This window comes from Anser brachyrhynchus (assembly GCF_964034855.1).
Source record: "Anser brachyrhynchus genome assembly, chromosome: 4".
NCBI lineage: Eukaryota > Metazoa > Chordata > Aves > Anseriformes > Anatidae > Anser > Anser brachyrhynchus.
This window is the reverse complement of record NC_137698.1, coordinates 44,525,938-44,541,318: the sequence shown is the minus strand read 5'-3', so window position 1 is coordinate 44,541,318 and position 15,381 is coordinate 44,525,938. Positions and strand designations below refer to the sequence as shown.

Below are 15,381 nucleotides of genomic sequence, written 5' to 3'. Positions count from 1 at the left end.
ATGGAGTTCATTTAAACTAGGCACATATCTACTTAATGCTTTAAGTTCCCCAGCATCAGACTCACATGGATTTATTTACAGTCTCCGACTAGAATCAACATGAGCTTTCAGAGCCCTGGAGTACATAATAACAGGAAAATCGTGTCTCTAGTTAAACATATCCCCAGGGAAAGCCTGGTAAATGTCCAGGGTAGTGATTAGGAAAGGTTAACTTATGATGTGACAAGGAAAGTAGTACAACTAAGATAACACTAATAAATGACACCAGTGCTGAAAAATGATAGATTATTCTGATATGTTCTGTTAAAAAAAGAAATAAATAAACTGAGCAGTTTTTAGAGGAATATTGTGAATCTATCTGTGGCTATGTGCAGTTACCTACTATACTAGCATATCAATTTGGGTGTCCGCATGTGGAAAATGTATTACCAAAGGAATTATTTAATATGTAAGGAATTGTCCGGTGTTCTCCATGCAGGAAAGGACATTATACTAACTTCCAATTAGGACAACTATTATGAGTGGGGAGCCACAATGTCCTTTGCATTGGAGGAAAATTCCAGTGATAGAAAACATTTACTGAATGACTGAAAACAAGTTTGCAAGGGAGAGACAATTTACTCTTTGCTCTAGTTCATTTTATGCTCCATACATTGTAATCCTTAGATTATGGAGTTAGGAAAACGAATCATGGGGGAATTATTACCATAAACAAACAAACCCCCAAATCTCCAATATTAAAAAAGCCTTCTTTTTTAGGGAAGAATTTTATTGTTGTTGATTATTTTTTCTTGTGTTAGATTTTACACCATAATCTCCTTTCCTTCTGCTTTAGTTATACCCATTATTATCACTGTGTTTCTGGCAAATATATACTTTTAGATTTTGTTCCTTGTTGCACTGCAAGTGATTCTTGTACAGACTTTCAGATGTACTTGCCCTCTACTACTGAAATCTGAAATACAGATTTCGTTGGGAGAGTTCACAATGAAAGAGATTAGGCAGCATTATAAAGCTTGGGATCTAAATTGTTTTGTCTTGCTCACTATTTGAATAATCACTCAGTATTTGGGACTTGCTGTTACTCTGATGGACTTGGTGTTTCTATTCAAAGCCAAAGACTTCTATGGCATCCAGTTCAGTAGTTATTTTAGCTGCTGTTTATTTGGGTGTCTCTGTATTGTGCTCCAGTGCACTGTGTAGACATACTCAAGACATATTTTTTAGGGGAGTAGATGGAGACTTTAGCACAATGAAATCAGAGACTCATTACTGATGCATTGAGCTCCCATAGGTATCTGTTTAAAAAAAAAAAAAAAAAAAAAAAAAGCGTTTCCTGAAGTCTGTTCTTGAAGTCTGAAGCAGTAGTTTCATTACACTTTCACTTAATTTAAGGAAGACTCTCTCCATTTCAACAGGAAGATAAGGCTTCCTGACAAAAAAAGATGTGTTTTGAATTATATATAATGTGTATTCTATGGCACTTAAAGAGAAATATTCTCAAAATACTGACTAGAATACTCTTTCCCTACCTCCTCCAAAATGGATAAACTAAATTTGCCTGGTTGATGCTGTTATAAATCATACATCTACTATGCAGTAATGTCAAAATGTTAGAACTTGAGTGTTTACATCCAGAATGAGCTAATGTTCAGCAAGGTCCAGTATATGTGCTTTACACCATGATGTATGAGATGTCTCACTGAAGTGTAAGAAGCTGATCATGGTGTATGTCTCTGACTCCTTTCCACATTCAGGCACTTAGTAGTGAGAGTCTAATTTTGGGAGTCAGTGAGGTTTGTAGACCTCTATATCGCTGAACATCAGGCTAATTCTTCAGGGCTTTTGCAGGCATAACAAAATTTGTATCAGAAATAAGCTAGACAGAGTTACAGGTTGAGAAGGTCTCTTTTATATTAACCTAGGTATGTACTTAGAATTGCTTGCTTTCTGCTGCAGTTTCTAGTGCTACTCTTACTCTTGTAGCATGATGGTAAGAATTTCAGTACCTTTACTATGTTAATGGTGTTCTCAGTACTGTTATGTGAAGTATAAATAGACACCTATGGCAGATGTCAGCCTCTGTTAGGACCACAGTCTTTCACAGAGGCAATGGATCCAGCCCCTGCAGGAAAGTGCCTGGGCAGAGGACATCCTGTGTTGGAGGAATAGACCCTACATAGACCCCAAGTCCCACCTGGTGTTCAAGAGGCACAGTTATGTGGTGCTGGACTGGGCTGTAGGAAAGCAGGGCTTTCCCTTTCAAAGTTTTTCCGAAACAGCTTTCAAGATGTCCTCTCATTCCCACGATGGTGCCATTCCTCTCTTTCTTCAGCTGTGGTTGCCAGACAGGGAAACAATTCAAAACAAATTGATGTCTGGTCTGGGCTCCAGTAGGCTGGTGGTCTAAAATTCAGCAAGAAAAATAACACCATAAGATTTGCTTTTCAAAAAGTCAGCTAAAAATGAATATATTTGCCACTGAGACCAAATAAGACCTGATATTTACTTTATATCATCTCTGTTTAAAGGCTACATGAACAGCCTTTGTTTACATAAAGATGCCAAGCTGAGAAGAAAAAGTTAATTCTAGATACATTTCTCAGGAAAACTGGTACCTTTTCACTTTTGCTCTGTAATGATAGAATTACAAAACTGGAGCACAACACAGAAAAATTGTGTCAAAACTAAGGACAGTTGCTGTAATGCTCTAGCTTTTCCTTTAGTTACAGATGTTTGTAGTAATACCAAAACTCTTTTTCTCCAATGGCTGCAGCCACAGCTATGATTCTCTGAGCAGTGAATTGGAGCTAGAATGCTATGTGTTTCAACCAGTTAAAAACACTAAAATTACTTTCTTCCCCTTGCTCTTCCATGCTTTCTTCTTTGCAGATGGCAGAGGACAATATGCTGGGTCTGCAATAACATTGACTCAAAATTCCTTGCTAATTATGAAATAACTTCCTAAAGATTGCAAGCAAAAGGAAGTCAGAGAACAAAGCAATGTCAAGTATGCACATGTCACAACACAATGTGCTGATTCCAAGCCTTTGGAAACATGCTGAAAGACATGTCTGGAAAAAAAAAAAAAAAAAAAAAAACAGGGAAATGCTTCCACACAAACTTTCAGCATGAAAACAACAGCTGAATGCGCCTGTTCCCACCAGGAAAAAATACCCCGAAATAACAAAAGGTGGTGGAAAGCTAGAAATGAAATCATCAGATGGGGAGTATGCTTTTTTGTCTGTTCCTAAATCTTACATATACTGTACTTCCACTACATTGGAAATCAAGGGATCAATCTGGAGTAGAGTTTGACTGCAAGGTGCCAAGAAGACCAAGAAAAATGGAATGTATAAACAGGTCTCTTTTACAATGAAGGACTAGTAGAACAAAACAGAAGGAAAGCAAACAAAGGGCAACACTTTCAGATAGTGTATCTGAAGGAATGCAAACTCTGTGCATTCCTGATCACTCCTGTAGGTACTGAAGATATAAAAGACACACTCTTGAGGAGAATGGCATACACAGTGTTTCTTTGTGAAAGAGTCCGCGTACATTCCCTTCATAACCACAGGTAAACCTTTGTATTATTGGTATACTCTAAAGATTTGTTTTCAGTTAGGTCTACACTGTTGCCTTGCGGAGTCCAATTTTTTGTCAACTTAAGAGCTAAGGGTTAAGTAAATTCTGGGGGCAAATTGCAGGATCCCAGAAAAGGTTATATGTACAACATAAATGAAACACTGCATGCATCTGACTTTATATGTTGCAAAATACCACCTCAAGAAACAGAGGGATATCATATATAAATGCAAATGAAGCAATGTTCAGTAATGAATAACAATATGACGAGACATTTTTCTTTCAAAGCTGACAGAAGAAAATAAACTTATCCCTAGTTTGTGCAGGCAGAAACAAATACTGAGATGAAAAGCAAGTTGTCTAACATTATATATCAGCTCTGGAATAAATACTCTATCTTCAGCTTCTCAAGTGACTTTATAAAACTGTTGCTCTTTGTTAACTGCTAGACGCCAAAGAGCACTCATGACAAGTGCACCTGAAAGGCTTGTTTTGCATTCGTTGCTACTAGTTGTGCTCCCATAGATGCATGCCATAAAATGACCTCAGGGTTTGTTAGTGTTTCCTGCAGTAGGCTTGATATGCATGACAAGGAAACCCAACCTTACTTTAAGCAAAAGTTATTCAGATATGTTTAACCAAAATTTTCTTGATATATGTTAAAATCTGGCATAAATGTTTCTGCTGAATATATAAAAAGTGCTCCTGTGATTATAAAAGCTGAACGTGTAATAAGCTGAGGAAATATTTGTTTACCCTGGCTGCAAACTGGAGTATGGCTCTTAAACATATTTTTCTGTTCCATACTCCTTGTCAGTGTAGTTTCTGGGATTCAGGTTATTCCAGCTGATTCAAATTTAGACTCCAACTCTATAAAGCACCATTTACATTTGATGCTCAGCCATCTTTTGTAGATTTTCATGCAATTAATGGATTTTTCCTTCCCCTCTTGGGCTAAACTGGGAATATCTGACTGAGTCTTGCTATACAAGTGATGTTCATGGAAAATGTGACTGCTTTTGAACCAACACTGCATTTTTTTTATATTATTATTATTGTTATTTTTAGAGTAACCAAGAACCTGACCAAACCCTGAGCCTTATATTTTTTAATCTCACTGTTTGACATGTAAGTTTGTAATTTACTCTTCTGAACTGTAGCCTGTTATGCGTACAGAACTTTATGCATATATTGTGTCTCCATAGGCAATGAAATTTGCACTAGTTGCTGGTCCCAGGCAGGCATGATGCATGTGTAGACAGTGAGGTGATGGAGTACTGGTGTCTGCACTGGGGGCATACAACTAATGCCCACGTGTGCAACTTCACCCTACCAACACAAGGCAAACAGCTTTGCACCAGTGGTGAACTTGAGAAGATGCCAGAAAATGCAAGTATGGGTGGTAGGCAAATTGGCACTAAAAAGAAACCTTCTGCCACAGTAGATCGCTAACGCAGATGCCCTTTGAGGCTGAGACTATGCCTGACTGCAATACAGGCAAATGAGGGAGTGAGATATTCCTTTACGCTGTGCATGGCTACATAACATTTGGGAACTGGCAGGAGCAGGCGGGCAATTAGGCATGTGGAGCTGTCAGGCAGTCAAGGGAAAGAGAGATAGGGAATGAACCTTTAAAAGAGCTTTTGGTTTGCACTTTTGTTGGGCCTGCCAGAGGTTTGGAAATAATGCAGAGGAAGAACCTGTTGTCATGGGTACAGTACTCTAGCAAATTGCTTTTCCAGAGCCAATGGAATAGTGATAATTCTTCTCAGACCCCTGCATAAATTAATTGAAAGCTAATGTTAGCTTAAAAAAAAAAAAAGAGAGAGAGGAAATAAAAATTTGAATCCAAGCCATCTTATACTGTCCAAAAACACTGAATAGATTATAGCAGGTGGCCTGACCACCTGTGCTTGTCTACTTCCATTCCAAATAATCTCCTTATCGAATGCAGGGAGGAGCAGACACCCGGGAGGGTCTCACAGGAAGAGCAGAGGCTGAAAAACAGAGTGACTAGCCAGAGAGATAGGAACCTGCAGTGCAGGGAATACATAACTTGGGGAAAGCATTACAGACAAATCCTTGTCTCATTTACAACTTGTATATCTGCAGGGATTTTTCTGGCTTCAGGGGCAGCCCTTTGCGTTTATGTCATGTTGGTAATGGATGGGAGGTAAGAGGTCCTGCAATTCAAATGTATAAGCTACCATTTTCTAATGGCCTGCAGAAAAAAAGGCTAGTCAAACAAGGCTTTTATAATAGCACCTATTTTCTTTATCCGGCCTAGATTGCTACAGGAAATGCTTTAATTTAATAGAGGAGTAAGTGGATGCATTGCATGATTTCCAAATGGCACACTAACAACATAATGGTTCCTACCCTCTGCATTGCAAGGAGAAGTGTGGTTTGTTTCTTAGTGGGCTTCAGCTACAATAGCTTTTTATGACTGTCACTTTGAGTAAAAGAAAACAAAGTGCTGGCTGAGAAAAAAATAACAATAAACCCTGTTTCTGTCATGTATCTGAATATTCCCTTTCACTCATTCTTTTCTGTGCATGAAATTTCTTAGGTAAATATGTCTAGAAGGGGAAAGGTACCTCAAAGGAGCCTGCTGTTGCCAGCATATATCCTTGCATTCAAGTGAGATCTTTTGAAGTGAAAACATGCTCAAAGTTGAGGACTTCTCTGTCAAGCTGCCTGCTGGGCATGTCACACACCCCAGAGCTGATAGCTCTACCTTTTCACAAGCTGTTCTTTAGCAGACTGAAGTTCTTGCTCCTCAAATGGCAGCCAGTGCTTCTTTTTCATTACGTCTGCTCACCACAGTGCAGCATTTCACTGCTACAACTAAATGGCTTCTTGTGTGGGAGCCAGCTTGGTACTGGTTTGCACCCAGAAGTGGTCTCTAAGTTCTTTATAAATTTCGCATCTGAGCCCAGAGGCTTCTAGAGCTTCCTGTCTGCTTTGTGCTGTATAGAATAGTTTGTGATAACTTCTGAGATCTGCTATACAGTCCTCATTGCCATTCTTCCATCTGGTCCTCATTGACAGGATATCCTTCTGTCCTGTAAGGATCAGTTTGGTAACAGCTCTGAAGCTGGATTTGCTGTTCTGCAAAGTCCAGCTGTTAGTCCTAAACTTTCCTTAATTCCTTTTCCATTTAGCAACACAAGAGGATACAGACAGATGTGAAGCCAATTGAAACCAATTGGAAAGGTTGACTGGCCCTCTGGGTAAGGGTGACGGGTGACAGACCCCAGGATCTTTTTTCATTGTGATAATTATATATTAAAAAGAACATCCAGAATAGTTTCTACAACTTTTATAGCTTTTTTTTTCTTTTTTTTTCTTTTTCCCCTTTTTCTTGTTTTCCCTCAGTGGAGAATACCTTCATTTTGGATTTAACATTGTATTCTCAAAGTAAGGTATTGTTCATCTTGATAGATATTTGGCTGGTTCATTGCGAGTGACAGTCCTGAGATTCTTGAGTAATTCTGAATTAAAAGAATAGTGCTACTATTTTCTTTCATGAATCAAGAGTCTTACATTTCCTGCATGATGTTGTCAAGACAACAGTGTCCTAATTACACCTATACTGTTTGCCACAGTGTTTTGGAGCACACAATATTTTAGAGATCCAAGGTGTTTTGGAGTTACTTTTGTTATGGAAATATTTCCCAATCTGGACCCTCCTCCGTCTCCCCCCCTTCCCTTTATTTTTTAAAGTATTTAAGATCTGTATGTATTATCTATAAATATTTATTCCTGGTAAGAAATTGCTTGGCATTGAAGAGCTACGGCAAGAAGCATTTTTTTTTTTTTCCTATGACTGTCAGAATATACAGAGTTTGTGCTAAATTTTCAACCAAAAATGCCACATGTGCAAAATAAGGACTCAGGTTCTAGAAGGATAGAATTCTATTCTATTTCTGTTATTTTGAAGGGTGATGACTTTATACATTCATATACTTGTACAGTGTGGCCAACTTTGTAGTAACTTTTCATTCATCAATTTGGCACTTTTACAGGCTCAGCTAGCATTGCACTAACATGCTTTTTTAATATTTAATTTCCTTGACTGAATCCATAAAACAAAGAAGAGAAAGATTAAAATAACAAGAAGTACATTGACCTAAATTCAGTTCAAAGTTTATTCTGGCTTCCGCTGTGTACTTTTAGCAGAGGAGCAAGAAGGTTGTTGGTGAATGAAGCAGCAGAAATGCTTGTGCTCTCCTTGCTTGTGAAAGAGTCATGTCAGAACAGGACAGGCCTAGAAGGATTTGCTGTGAAGAAGTGGCAGCAGTGTTGGTGCCAGCTTCTTCAGACCTTCTTCTTCCTGGAAATGTGTCATAATATTGATCAGGAGGCTTGTGGTAGTAATCTGTAAGGTTCCTGACAAAATGAATCTTCCTAAGAAACTCTGAGCAGGCATTCAAAATTGAGTAGGATGAAACAATTGCTATTGAATTTAGTTTGAGGACTTTATTACTGGAGTAATTAACACGAGAAGAAGAATGTGTGTGGTACGATTCAGATCATGGCTGCAGGAGTATTTGTTTCAGTGTTGTCATTTCCATATTGGCTTCAGCAATGGCCAGGAAACAGAGGATGAAGAACCAACTTATATTAAGTTTCTGTTGACCCTACTCCAAGGCCATAACAGTTCCTATTTGAGGAAGAGCATTCTTTTCCAGATGAGTTTTAATCATTCTTCAGTTCAGGTAACTAGAAAGCTGTTCTGTCATAGAAACAGCTAGGGAATCACACTAGAATTAGTTTTTACCTATATATAAAAAACATCCAAAGATGTCACCTGCCAGAAATTCTGTGCTAATATTGCAAAGACCAGAACTTAAATGTTAGGAAATGTCATATTTATAGCTGCCAGCAAAACCTTAATTTAGCCCCTTTCTATGTTAAGATATAGTCTTTAATTGCATAATCACATACTATTTTTTCCAAAGGACCTCTGCCTCACTCAGGGCACAGGACCTACAAGAGGGCTGAGTAGAGGTTATGCAGGCACACATAAATCTGTCACTTCCTAATTTGGCTGTGCTTGACTTTGCAACCTAAATAATTTTGCTTTCAGTTAGATGCATTTGATTTTATTTTTTTTCTTAAACCATGCTAGAGGACCATTCTGTAAAAGGTCTCCTTTGGTGGGACTTTGGACATCAGCTTGCAGACTCCTAAAGGAGACATAGTTAAGAAATGGATAATCCAGTAAACACAGCCTCCATGCATTTTAAACATGCATAGACTAACACTTCATTTGCTCTCAGTTTGGAGTGTCACATGGTGTTTCAAGTGCTAAAAGATTTACTATGGTTTATGGCTCAAATATTTCTAACTCAATTTGTCATTTAGCACCAAACTCCCCTGTCCTGCAGCACACTCAAAGGCTAAAGGGCATTGAAGCATTCTCCTGCTTAACTGCCCATGGATTGGAATAGCTTTTGTGACCTTTCTATTGCTCTTGGGATCTTTTATGAAATTAATTATTAAAATGCTAGGCCTCAGGTCTATCTGTGACGTAATGCTTGAGGTTTTCAGAGCAAAACCAGATTCCTTCAGTCACAATAGTTTTCATACATTAAACAGTTTCTACTTGAAAAGAGAGGTCCTTCAGTATAATTTTACTTTTTAAATCAACCTTATTACCATTTTGCCCTTATATAACACACTAATAACTGAGTGCATTTCCATTAAATTTCAAAGTATGTCTCAGTCTTTATGACTGGATGTTACTTTTAAAACTCTCAAGTTCTGGCAGGTATGACCTCGGGTGCAAACATAAATTTATTTGCGAAGAAAAACCTATTTAGCTGTGAAGCCTTGATTATGGTTCCATAATTAAAGCATTTGGACACTACTACAGTGAATGGGCTGAAAATACAAGTGTATGTCAAATAATGAACAGGAAACAGAAACACAGATAATAAGAATAAAGTTTGGGGGATAGACTGTCATATCCAATTCTGGTAGCCTTGCAAATGGCAGAACATCTTTCCCAGTCAGTGCAAGTCCACCTTCAGACAGTTAAGTGAGGAGAATGTTACCACAGTGGAAGAACTGGAAAGGAGAACAAGAAAGTTTAACAGGGAGGATTTTGGAAAATACTTGCCCTTGTTTTGCACTGTATGTTAAACCACAAGAGAATGGATATCTGTCTATACTTACCAGTTACCAGAAAGAGTCCTTAAGGCCAGGAGGCTTGTGTTTAATCAGTGGCCAGATCAACAGGTATGTCATTTGTAATAAGAATATGCTACATGACTGCACATCAGTCTATCAGAACCATAAGTACTGAGTGGCAAATGCATTTAGAGGCAGGTCTGAAATTGATCCTGCAAGCAGAGATATTTTACAATCAAGGTTTTCATAGCCTCAGTGAATGCTGATTTTGAGTGGCAATTCAGCTGTGAAACACTGAAAACTTTCAGTACAGATAACTGGGGCACACGCTAGATGAGCAATCTGAGGCAGCACTGATAGAATCCTTCATTTTTCTCTTTCCAATTTCTCCCTGTCTGGGTTTATTAGATTACCCAACAAATATGAACTAATATTCTAGTCTGCAGAGAGTTCTTGTCCTCATGTTTGGAGGACCTAGGGATTTCATAACAGTTTTATGAGATGAGTTTAGAGTTGCTTTTTGGAAATGTGTTTTTAAACGGAGGATGTGTTTTATCTCTCTTTAGAACATATTTTCTTGATTAAACTGGCAAGGATTCATATTTTTGGAATAATTTAAGCAGTGTGGATCCAGGGCCCAAATTGTGTTGACCTTAAATAGAATCCTGGTGAAGAGAATGTTGAAATAATGAAGAAAAGTTCAGTTTTGTGTTGAAGAACAGGGTCAGTGAGAAATATTTCAGCTGTTATGCTATCCTGATTTAGAAAGCAAATGAAAGGCTTCTGTGCATCATATTGACGTGATGTGACTGAATGAATGCAGATGCATCATGATCTGAAGTCTGCTAAACTTGTGTTCAGAGGGGTGTAAATATATAAGAGAGCCTGTTCCTTGGAGAAGCCAACCACTAGTTCTGGAAAGACCCAGCAAATCACAGTGAAGTTATGCAACTAATCTTTATTGCTAGGATGTAGTGCAAAATAAGATGACATCAGTTTATTCAGTTTATGGGCATGACAGATATTAGAGGTTATCACCAGTGTCAGGTCAGGCACAGGGCCCAGGACCTGCCCAAAGGACTCGGCCAAAAGTGTTCTGGGCATACAGTTTGTGGTCTATTGTGGGAGTTGTTTTTTATACTATGATGATTTTTTGAGTTTTCTGTTAGGCTACTCCTTATGCAGTAGACATAAAAGAGAAGAACGTGATCAAAGCCAGGCCTAACAAAGAAGAATGATTACAGTATCTGACGATATCTAAGACCTTGTGCTCCTGCAGTACTGGGGATAATATCAAGAAAACTGAGTTCCCATGGAAAGCGGAATCTCAAATTTGTTTTTCTATTAAGTCAGTTGGGCAAAGAGTGACAGGTGACGCCTAACCAGTTGCCTGTTTTCATTCCTTTTCTGAGATGTCCATTCATTCTCTCCATTCACTGCATGGGAGCTTACAGTTTCAGCCATGTGTACACGTCCAAGAGAGTGGCCCCTGAAAGATTAGTTATTATTTCCCTGAACTGGTAGCCTTCTGATGGCTTAAATGGATCTAGCCCTTAGTGTAGGAAGTCTTGAAAGGGTAAAAATGCTACTGTCACTCAAATATTTGCTTATATAGGTGACCAACACTTGCAGTTACAATCAATCAGAGCCTAAGCAACAATCTTCCAGCCCACGGGGCTTTAAAGGCAAAAATGCTATGGGTAGATCTGCAACATACAGTTCTACCTGAGGTCATCTAGGCATACTCAGTGTAGGTGGTATTTCTATGTGGTCCAGACATGAAGCCCAGCAGCTGTATAACTGCATCAGCATGACGTTGTGCATGGGGTAGTTAGCCTCACTCAGCAGAAGCATTTGGTGTGAAAAGTCTGTAGCATGACTTTTTTTGTTTTTATTTTTAATTGGATGGAGGGAAAATGGAACACAGTGTGTTGCCCATCAGATTTTTGTTATTCAAAATTATTTCTAGTATTTGAAAAATTGCTTGCCTAGTGTTTAGATAGTGTTGGTTGTCCACTTCCATGTGTTATTTAGAAGGACTTAGCACAAATAATGTTTCATTTTTCAAGCTTCTCTGCTGCTTGAAATTAAAGTGGAGTTAGGGAAATGTTGAGATTTTTGAAGGAGGTCTGAAAACAATGGAGTCTTCCTGGAAAAAAAGAAATCAATGGAATTTGTTCAGTTCCTTTAGAAACAGCCTCCGCCTTCAGGGTTTTCTCAACAGGCTATGTTTTCCCCAACCACTAGCAAAACAAACCTAAAGGCTTTCCCAAGGGAAATCTGTTTAAGCCTGTTGCAATGTCTGTGAGGAGTATGGGTGCTGGTGGAGAGTGATACAGGGAGGAACTGTGCTGTCAACAACAGGAAGTTGGTGAAAAATGAGCGGTGCCCCTGGGGAGGTGAATGCAGAGCAGATGGCTCTAATTGTGAGTCACACTGTGACAACTGACAAGAGAAATTCTGCACTCTTGACACTTTAAAGATACCAAAAATACCAGAGAGCACATTCCACAGCTTCTTGAAGACTTCCATATCGAGGGAGTAGGGGAGGGAGAGCTCCAACTCCTCCTGTTTCCATCACTAAACAGCCCATAAAATTTGCTGTTGATAAGCTTCCAAGCAGCCAAACATTCTAATACTTAGATAAGTCACTAATGTTAATAAAAACACTGAAGAAATAAGAAGGAAGAGGTGCAAAGGGGATTCATGCACAGGACAGCACCAGTTGCTTTAGATACTGATCCTTTCAATTAAGGGTGGTTCTGGATAAGAAAAGGGAAAGTAACATCCTCGTTTGTAAGCACTGATAGATTTTGAAATCTCTTTCTTTTTTCTTTCTTTCTTTTTTTTTTTTTTTTTTTTTCAATCCGGAATGGCTGCAAGCATTTTCTTGATTTATTTCAATTGTTGCCCGGATACAGGGTTGCAGATTTATATTGTGCTTCTTTAGTGGAGTTACAAGAAGTCAAGACCAGAAACCATTCATACTTGGTTGCCAATTTTTTATTTTGGGATGACTGCCAGGCTTGGGTAGGTCTGCAGATGTCAACAGAGCTACTCCAGAAATAAGTTGTGTTTGCTGTATTTGCTTGCTTAGTGCCACTGCTTTAATACCAACACTATGATAGTCAGTCTGTCTCTTGAGCATAATCTGGTTGTTTCATGTGCACCCTAATAACACAAGGCAGCTCTTTTACTTGAACTGTGTGACCATTAATATCAGGCTGAGGCATTATTGTTATTCTCCTTGTACTATGAAAAGAAATTCCCTGGATATTTGAGGAGGGGAGGAAATTTCATAGTGTTAGAAATGTTTTTGGGAGCATCTCGTTCTGACTGGATTCAGACATCTGATATTTTGGCACTCTCTGCTGCTTTTCAAATAGTTGTTATTTGAAAGTTACTAACAATGGAAGAGTGCATCTAATCCCTTGGGAAGGAAGCTAAAATGCACAACTTTTCCTCCTGCAGATGTTAAGCTGCTGTTCAAGGGCGTAAAACAATTCAGTGTTGTTTCTTGAATAAGTGCTTGCGCACTGAGGTGACGGGTTAGCTTGAGCAGGTCATACAGTTCAGGAGCTCTAAGTTCAGTCCAATATTTCTGCATGGGACCTATCCTTACCATTTTCTTTTATGATTATTTTGCTTCATGTTATGTCAGTAAGATAGACTGCAAATTTTTCTGTGAGGAAATTCTGCTGTATAGAGATATCTAGGATGAACTAAGTTACATAAGAATCCAGCAGTATACTCTTTGTGTGGTGTTCTACTTGGCTTGGCTAAGTTGCTCCATTGTCTGTAAATTGCAGTACCCATGGCACTTTGCACTGCATCATTTGGAAATCCCACTAAGTAACTTTCTCCTCAGTACTGTTATGTTACACTTCTAAGGTTGGGTACTACTTCTGTGCAGTTCTTTTGTGTCACCAGCACAGCCTGAGGTGAGAATAATATTACTCCTTGGGCATTTCAGAACAAGAATTTCCCTTTGTAACTGCTGTACCAGATGGACATTTGACTTATTTGCTAGCAGTTATTTTATATAAAGTTGGCTGTTAGTGCCTTTTTTAAGATTTTTTAATCTATGTGAAACCCCCCCAGTTTATCGCTATTTGGAATAAACCAATGAAAATACTGCTGTTGTCATACTTTAGAATTTATTGTAGGTTGGATAACACACATGTACGATAGGCTACATTTTCTAAAAACATGAACAAAGTCATGGAGAGCTGCACAGATGCACACATCCTCCAAGTTTCCCAAGATATGCAAAGTCACAAATGCATCATTCTATGATATCGCCATTGCCAGAGAAGCCTCCTGTAACATAAAGCCAATGAGCAGGACTTAGGGAGTCCCTTACTTTCACGTTTGCTGTGAATGTCAAGGTTTGTCTGTTATGCTGTTATTTTTTTCCTGCTGATCATAATGGAGGGAGAGAGAAACAAGTAACATGTGATCTTTGGTTCTTGAATCCTTGGCAGAGATTTGAGACCACAACTCTTCTGTCCTCTGAAGCGCTTTCACTTGGAGAAGTTGCATGATGCAGTGGAATTTTTCTTCTTTATGTCTGTCTTGGCTAAAGCAAGACAGACGAGCTTGAAAAGGCTCGCCCTCCTCAAGGAACGCTATCTGATTCGTAAGCATTCCTAGAGGTTAAGGCTGGTGACTATCAAGAAAGCAAATACTTCACGCAAGGGTAAGTCTTCTAATTGTGTTTGTGTTGAATAGCTGCCAGATCCCCATGTCAGGATGTCTGCAGTCACGGCTCTGATCTCACCATTCCTTCCTAGGCTGTTGCACAATTGTGTTGCATGTTTGTGGTAGGAGAGAAAGCTGGAGAGCTGGGCTATGAAACCATCTCGGGGAAGGAAGCCATGTTTTATTTCAGTTGCTTGGTTTGGATATCAGCCTGTAGAAGATTGAATAACATTAAAAAAACATAGTGCGACCCATTCATGGAAACCCAACCTGGTCTGCTACACAGATATGTGAAATATGAGGTTTCATACTCAGGGTGGAAAAGGAAATGTCAATGAAAATGTGTTCACTGGTATAGCAGAAATCCTAGTTTACATGTGTGATAACTCATTACTTGTTGTACAGAAAATTTCATCTGTAGTTTCAGGATCTGTTGGGCTTGTGCTTGTAGTTGCAATTAGGCAGCATTTGGAAAACTGGTTGTGAATCTGCCCCTCTGATGGACTGCCGCAAAGATCTTTTGTAGCAGACAATTGAGACAAAACAGTGAGAGAGAACAGGTTATTTGTGAAAAAGGAAAGAGATGCAGTGATATTGCAGGCCATGAGCTTGACTATGGAGAGAGAAGGAAAGAATATTTATAACTCCTTCCAGCCAGAGCAGGAGAGCTTTTGGGACTCTCAGCACATGTAAGGTTTGAAGACTGCTTTGGTTACAGAAACATCCAATTTCTGAGAGAAGACAGAAGTTGTCTTAGCCACAGAAACACTGGTTAGAAGTAATATCCTGATTACTCTCAATACCATAAATCTTTCTTAGATGGTGAAGCTGTGCATTATGGCTGTTTGGTTACAGAAAACCAAATTTCACAGGAGTTTAATTTTACTACTGAAAAAAAATAGTAAGAGGCTGGGTTAATCTATGACCATCATGTTGTCTCACATAATAAAAGATGGT

The 15,381-nt window shown here is 38.8% G+C and overlaps 1 long non-coding RNA gene across 8 annotated transcripts in view; it reads right to left on the bottom strand.

Moving 5' to 3' along the window:
• Positions 1-3,080: 3,080 nt before the first annotated feature.
• The window catches only part of LOC308194510, a 137,140-nt gene continuing 124,839 nt past the window's right edge, over positions 3,081-15,381 (bottom strand). For all 8 annotated transcript variants that reach the window (XR_013950621.1, XR_013950622.1, XR_013950623.1 and 5 more), the window contains one exon: positions 3,081-14,635. This is a non-coding gene — a long non-coding RNA (uncharacterized lncRNA). The remainder of the gene's footprint in view (positions 14,636-15,381) is intronic.